The sequence below is a fragment of the Myotis davidii genome, unplaced genomic scaffold, assembly GCF_000327345.1.
Source record: "Myotis davidii unplaced genomic scaffold, ASM32734v1 scaffold135, whole genome shotgun sequence".
In the NCBI taxonomy this organism is placed as follows: domain Eukaryota; kingdom Metazoa; phylum Chordata; class Mammalia; order Chiroptera; family Vespertilionidae; genus Myotis; species Myotis davidii.
This window is the reverse complement of record NW_006289813.1, coordinates 4,882,755-4,890,647: the sequence shown is the minus strand read 5'-3', so window position 1 is coordinate 4,890,647 and position 7,893 is coordinate 4,882,755. Positions and strand designations below refer to the sequence as shown.

The 7,893-nt window shown below is 38.0% G+C and overlaps 1 protein-coding gene across 1 annotated transcript in view; it reads left to right on the top strand.

Annotated features, from left to right (window-relative positions):
* The window catches only part of IPO11 (importin 11), a 138,026-nt gene that overhangs the window by 94,517 nt on the left and 35,616 nt on the right, over positions 1 to 7,893 (top strand). The gene's annotated exons all lie outside the window — the stretch shown is intronic.

Genomic DNA, 7,893 nt, shown 5'->3' with positions numbered 1-7,893 from the left:
GGGACCCTTCAATTCGCAGGCTGATGCTCTATCCACTGAGCCAAGCCGGGCAGGGCTCTTCTAGGATTTTTATGGTTTCATGACTTACATTTAAATCTTTTATCCACTTGAGTTTATTCTTGTGTATAGTGTAAGTTGGTGGTCTAGTTTCATTTTTTTTGCATGTATCCAATTTTTCCACCGCCATTTATTAAAGAGACTATTTTTACTCCATTGAATCATGCTCTTGCCTCCTTTGTTAAATATTAATTGAGACCTGCCTCTTGCTTGCCCCAGGCACCTCCAACACCCTTACCCACCCCCCACCCCCCCCAAAAAATTAATTGAGCATAATGACTTGGATCGATTTCTGGGGTCTCTCTTTTGTTCCATTGATCTATATTCCTATTCTTGTGTTAGTATCAGGCTATTTTGATTACAGTGGCTTTATAGTATAACTTGATATCTGGCATTGTGATTCCTCCAACTTTGTTCTTCTTTCTCAAGATTGCTGCAGCTTTTCGAGGTCATTTTTTGGTTCCATATAAATTTTTTGGAGTATTCTAGATCTATGAAATATGCCATTGGTATATTAATAGGAATTGCATTGAATCTATAGATTACTTTGGGTAATAGAGGGACATTTTAATGATGCTAATTCTACCATTCCAATGAACACGGTATATTCTTCCACCTATTTATATCTTTCTCTGTCTCTTTTTTCAACATCCTGTAGTTTTCCAAGTACAAGTCTTTTAGCTCCTTGGTTAAATTTACTCCTGGATATCTTGAGGTATCATCTCACACCTGTCGGAATGGCCACCATCAACAAATGATAAGTGCTGGCGAGGATGTGGAAGAAATGCAGATTGGTGCAGCTATTATGGAAAATAGTATGGAGTTTCCTAAAAAAATTAAGTATGGAAATGCCATTTGATCCAGTGATCCCACTCCTAGGAATATATCCTAAGAAACCTGAAACACCAATCAGAAAGAATGTTGTATGCACCCCTATGTTCATAGCAGCACAATTTATAATAATAGCTAGAAATAGCCCAGCTACCCATCAGTAGATGAATTGTTAAAAGAGCTGTGGTACATGTACACCATGGAATACTACGCAGCAGTAAAAAAAGAGATAGCATGGAGGGACCTGGAGAGTATTAGGCCAAGTGAAATAAGCCAGTCAGAGAAAGACAAGTATCACATGGTCTCCCTCATATGTGGAATCTAAAGAACAAAATAAATCCAGAGACATAGAAGCACAGTACAGACTGTTGAATCTCAGAAGGAAGGCGGGGATTAGTGAGAAGAGATTAACCAAAGAACTTATATGCATATATGCAAAACCCATGGACGCAGGCAATAGTGTGAAAGGGTCAAGGGGAAGAAAGGGGTTCATCTGTAATACTTTCAAGAATAAAGTTAAATTTAAAAAATACTGTAACTAAAACCAATTACTGCAATAAGTGTAGAATAGGTTCTTAAGTGATTTGGTTACTTGAGACTATCTATAATAATAATCTATAATAGAAGAGTAATATGCAAATCGACTGAACAGCAGAATAACTGTTTGGATGACCTTCTGGACAACCACGCTATGACACGCACTGGTGCCAGGCCAGCCAAGGCGGTGTGATGCGATTGGTCAGGGGGCCCTGCCATCGCCCAATGATCGCCCCACAGAGGGAAGTCCAGGCCAGTCAAGCAATCGTAACCCCACACCTGTTGCCCGCAGAGGGTGGCGACTGATGGGGGGGATGGGGGGACAGCACCACACAGATGGCAAGCAGAGGCAGCAGTGGGTGTGGGGCCAGCTGCTGGTAGCTGGGGGAGGGAAAGCCCTGATCGGCCCTGATTGCTGGCCAGGCCTAGGGACCCTACCCCAGGGGTCCAGGATTGTGAGAGGGTGCAGGGGGGCTGAGGGACACCCCTCTGTCTCCGTGCACTAATTTCGTGCACCAGGCTTCTAGTATACATTGTATTAAAATGTGGTTTTTATGTTGTAAGTAGTTCTGTTAAGATTTATAAAACATAGAAGGTGGAATGTACTTGACTGATATCTCTAGAATGTAGGCTGTTTATGAAATATTTTAGTTTGTGTGCTAAAAATATATATATATTTCCACTTTAAGGAAATCCAAAGTAAGGAAGTACAAATTTTAGAATGCATATGGTTTTTCTAGAATTAGACTAATCTAATTAGAGATACCAGCCTTTGTTTTGACAGATAGGAGAGATTTTTCTTTAGCTTTATTAAATTTGATTGTGAGAGTAATGTTAAACAGTTGAGTTTATTCAGTTGAGTTTAGCAAAATTTGTTCAGTGATTTTTTTTAAATATATTTTTATTAATTTCAGAGAGGAAGGGAGAGGGAGAGAGAGAGATAGAAACATCAGTGATGAGAAAGAGTCACTGATTGGCTGCCTCCTGCAAGCCCCCCATGGGGGATCGAGCCTGCAACCCAGGCATGTGCCCTTGACCAGAATCCAACCCAGGACCCTTCAGTTCACAGGCCAATGCTCTATCCACTGAGCCAAACCAGTGAGGGCTGTTCAGTGATTTTTATTAATATATTTAATAATAATATACATTCTTGTTATTTTAAATCCTCACAATGATATTATTTATGTTTTCATCTCACACATGAGAAATATGAAGGTAAGAAGCTTCAGTGACTTGCTCAAGTTTGCACAGCTCATGAATGATAGAGTTGTATACAAACCCCGGCAACCTAACTTCAGAGCTTGATACCTCAGTGACCACACTGTATTGCCTCTGTGTTGTTCTAAAATAGGCACTTCTCCCCTAGATCCTGGATATACTGGCTTTGACGAGCACATTGTACTCTTCTAAGGGAGGGAGTACTTAAACAGGCAAGTTCAAATTAATATTATAAGTACTATATTAAAAAGATATCCAACGTGCTGTGGGAAGAAAAAGAAAAGCTATCAGCTATCTTAAAATTTTCCCACAGTTTTATGAAATACTGAGTTCATATGGCTACTTTTAACTCAGCGTACAGATTTAAAGCACATAGAAAGCATTTGCAGGAATTAAATAGGTCTAGGCAAATGAGTTCCAGTGTATCCAGATGGCTTTGAAGCAGGAAGGGATATTGGACATAAGTTCCTCTCTCCTAAATACTTGGAAACATTGGTGAGGTAGAGGAAGCCAAGTTAATTGAGTGATGTTATATCTTTAGGAAAGGATCTGGGTTTATTGCAGAAGTCACCATTAGAACAGTTTTTCCTCTAAGAATTTAATAGTCAAAATCTTGCAGTCATTTGTTTATATTGAATGAATGATGAAGACTTTAGATTGATTACTAACTTGTAATTTAGAACCTTGGGATGTTGAAGAGTGGTACTTCTGCTGTAGGGGAACTTATTAGAAAATGACAGTATTTGTAGATCCTTTCTTTTTTTTGTCTTCCCTTTTCTTCTGAGGGTTAGGTAGCCTTTCCCTTGGTATAAACAAGTATTGTGGTATTCAGGATGAGGAAAAGCACTTTTGAGATAATGGTGTTTTGCCATTAGGAGCAGATTTTCATTAAAATCATCTAATTTTAATTTGTACCTCACCTTGCCTTTCTCTATTCTTGGTGTCTTGAGTTGGAGCTTCTGTGATTTCATTTTTCTAGATACTGTATCTGGATTCCTTCCGGAGTGGGGAAGGGAATCTAGAAGGATCTGATTGTTCCTTATACAGATTCTCAGCCAGTTTTCTGTTTTGACCTCTGACACACATCTGTCTTCTTTGCTGCTTCATGATTACAGGATTCTGAAGACCAAATCTCCTTGCATTAGATTGGTATTCCCCTAGCAGGCAGTTTGGTTTCAGGCATTTCTATTCTGTCAAGTCACTATCACTTGTCATCTTCAAATACATGTGGCTTTCTGTACCCATTGTAATATTTTGTCTTTATAGACCCTATGGTGTTATTTCTTGGCATTTTATTTATTTATTAGAGGCCGGTGCACAAAATTCATGCACTGGGGATGAGGGTGGGGGGGGGTGTCCCTCAGCCAGCCTGCACCCTCTCCAATCTGGGATCCCTCGGGGGATGTCCAACTGTGGGATCGAGCCTGACCCCCCCGCGATTGGGTCTAAGCTGGCAGTCAGCCATCCCTCTGGCAGCCTGGGAGCCCTCAGGGTTTTTTCCTGCCGGCCTGATCACCCCCAGCTGCCCTCCCCTACCGGCCTGTTCACCCCCACTGCCCTCCCCTGCCGGCCTGATTGCTCACAATGTCCTCCCCCTGCTGGCCATCTTATGACGGCAATCTTATGACGACTTGGGGGTGGCCATCTTGTGATGACCCGAGGGCACGAGGGCCACCTAGGCTTTTATTAGTATAGATTCTCCTTTTAGTTGGATTTCAAAGGAGCCAGCAAATGCATATGTTCAGTACTAAAGTTGTTTTTACAATGTCAGCATGCTACTGGGATGAATAACTTGATTATAAAGATGCAGTCAGCCCAGCTGGTGTTGCTCAGTGGTTGAGTGTCCACCTATGAACCAGGAGGTCTGGTTTGACTCCCGGTCAGGGCACATGCTCAGATTGTGGGCTTGATCTCTGGTGGGGGGCATGGCATGCAGGAGGCAGCAGATAATGATTCTCTCTCATCATTGACGTTTCTGTCTCTCTTTCTCCTCTCCCTTCCTCTCTGAAATCAATAAAAATATATTTTATTTTTCAATTAAAAATATATTTTAAAAGAAAATGCAATCAGGTGTTTGCAGCTGAATTTGACTAATATCTATTTATCTTTCTATAAAACTAAGACTGAATTCAATTATGGCTTAAATATGTCTTTGTTTTCTAGAAACATTTGTCATCTTATTCTTTCTGGCAGCATTCTGTAATTTAGAGTTTATGAAATTTGGGGAGAGTGAGAGGTTTACTCCAAATTTTCCAAATTCTTTACCTTAAGAAGATGAAGAATTTCCTGAAGACCTGCCACTTAGACCATAAGATTTTATTTTTTTAAATAACCAGTCCTAAGTGTTTGACTTAAAACTGCATACATCTTTCACATTCTAGATTGAAGGTACTTTTTAATTTCTGAACAATGAACAACTGTTTTATGAAATCTTCTGTAAAAACGACATTTTATTTCTTGAATAGCAGTTGGTATGAAGGTTAGACTAAGTTAAAATAACACTTAGAGAGAAAAGATCATTTGCCTAAACATTTTATTCTGCTTTGCAGGGGATATAATGCTATAAGATTACTTCATTTTTATAAAAGATGTATTTATAACTTTCATTCTTTTTTTTTTAAATATATTTTTTATTGATTAAGATATTACATATGTGTCCCTGTCCCCACATCACCCCCCACCCCTCCCCCCCCCCGTTGTCCGTGTCCATTGGCATAACTTTCATTCTTTAAAGGTGCTCAAAGTGGTGGAACCAGTTGGAAATAAAGTTCTTTCTATAGTAGGTAATTGTATTAGTATCAGCATGATTAGCTTGTAGCTGTACCTCCTGGGTAGAATATAGCAAACATTATCAAAGTACAGAAATCCCAACATCTCTTTATTATATGCTTAAGGAATATTTTGATTTTAGAAATTAGTTCTCTGAAAATAATGCAGAATTTTTTATTGCTTCATGATTTCTATAAATGTTGACATTTACAGTTGGCCTGTTTCTGTTTTTGCGACCTTACTATTTACTTCAGAGAAACCAGTTGAGTTTTGTAGTATGTACATGTGAATTTTTCATTGCCTTGTTTCACATCTCTTCAGTGTCTTTCTTTAAGAAATAGGATTAGGCCCAAACTCTCTCTTGTTGGTTTGCCTACACAGGCCTACCGTAATCTGCTTCTTTAGCCTTATCTCTTAGCCTCCCTTTAGAACTCCATGATCCAGTCTTCCAGTGCTCAGAACATTTTCATTTCTTGCAAACACCTTTATCCCTCTTGCTTCAGAGTCCTCATATACAGGCTATTCCCTCTACCTAGACCTCTTCCTCCCAGCCTCTGACTTTCCTTTAGTTGATTCCTGATTTTTTTTTATTCTACCTTAAAAATAAACTCCTGGATAATTTAGCCTCAATCCCTCAGATCTTTTTCAGGTATTCTTATAATATTGGGAACTATGCATTTATCATCAGAGGTATTTGCTCCATCCTAGCTCTGGTCCTGCTTATGTATTCCCAGGGTCTACAGGCTATCGCCTATGAGTCAGATTCAGCCTGTTGCTTGTTTTTGTCAAGTCTATGAGTCCGAATGGTTTTTACATTTTCTAATGATTGAAAAAATAGTAATATTTTGTGACATATAAAAGTTCTGTGAAATTTTATATTGGAACAAGTTCATGCCCATTTGTTTACATATTTTTTATGACTGATTTGGGGAGTTAAGTTATTGCAACTAAGACCTTATGGCCTGCACAGCCTTAAATATTTACTATCTGGTTCTTTACAGAAGATTGCTGAAACCTTGCATTCTAATTGCTTGTTTAATTAAGTCCACACAAACTCACTCTTTTTATATGCTATTGAATATTTTTATAATAAAGGAAATAAATGTAAGTTATAAATAAATAAAATTAGACTATAGAGATATCTGTCTTTGCTGATTGCATCTTTATTTCAACCAGAAATATTACTATTGTTTCAGTTGTATATATTACATTTTAATGATAACTTGATATTTTTACTTTTATAATGGTTATAATTTGTTTTTTAAATCTTGCCTTCTACATATTAATTGCATGCAGTAAACCTGTAGAATATCTGTACTATTTGTTTACAAACTAAATATGAATTGAAAACACGGTGGTATAAATCAGAAGTTACAAAACTGTCTTGGTTCATGGTGTGCCTTCAGTGTGTTACTAATATTATCAAAGTGCTCCTGGGCCAAAAGAAAAGTATCTAACAGGTCCTTTTATTAAGAGGTTAGGTCCAGCCCTAACCGGTTTGGCTCAGTGGATAAAGCATCGGCCTGCGGACTGAAGGGTTCCATATTTGATTCCAGTCGAGGGCAGGTACCTTGGTTGCGGGCACAACCCCAGTAGGGGATGTGCAGGAGGCAGCTGATCGATGTTTCTAACTCTCTATCCATCTCCCTTCCTCTCTGTAAAATATCAATAAATTATATTTTAAAAATACTAAAAAAAAAAGAGGTTAGGTCCAAACAAGTTAACATATATTTATATCTTAATAATTTATATCTTAATAATCTCAAGTGTAAATAATTGTCTTTAACTAATAAGCATTTCTTGACTCTTTATTTTTTTTAAATATGTGGGAGCATTTTGGGGGGAAGATGTAGAAGCACTATAGTAGACAAGGATAAGAACTTAAGGTTGATTTTATGTTACCAAATCCATAGAGTTTTTGATGTTAAATGCATTTTTTAAAAGGTGCTAGGATGGATTTATAAGTAAATCCTGAGATTCTTTTTTTTTCTGGGGGGGGGGGCATCAAGGAAACTAACATTTATTAAGTATTTTTATTGCTCCAGGTTTTTACATATTTTATTTATTTATTTATTTTTGAATATGAAGATTTATTTATTTATTGCTTAAAGTATTACAAAGAGTATTACATATATCTCTTTTTTTTTCTCCCTTGACAATCCCCTGGCCTCCCCTACCCCCCAGTGTCTTGTGTCCATTGGTTATGCTTATATGCATACATAAAAGTCCTTCGGTTAATCTCTTACCCTCCCCTTCCCCCCCAAAACCTCCCCGGGCTTCCTGTTGTAGGTTGACAGTCTGTTCAATGCTGCTTTGCCACTGTATCTATTTCTGTTCATCAGTTTATAATGGTCTTTATTATCTATAAATGTGTGAGATCATGTGGTATTTTTCTTTCATTGACTGGCTTATTTCACTTAGCATAATGCTCTCCAGTTCCATCCATGCTGTTGCAAATGGTAAGAATTCCTTCTTTTTTAC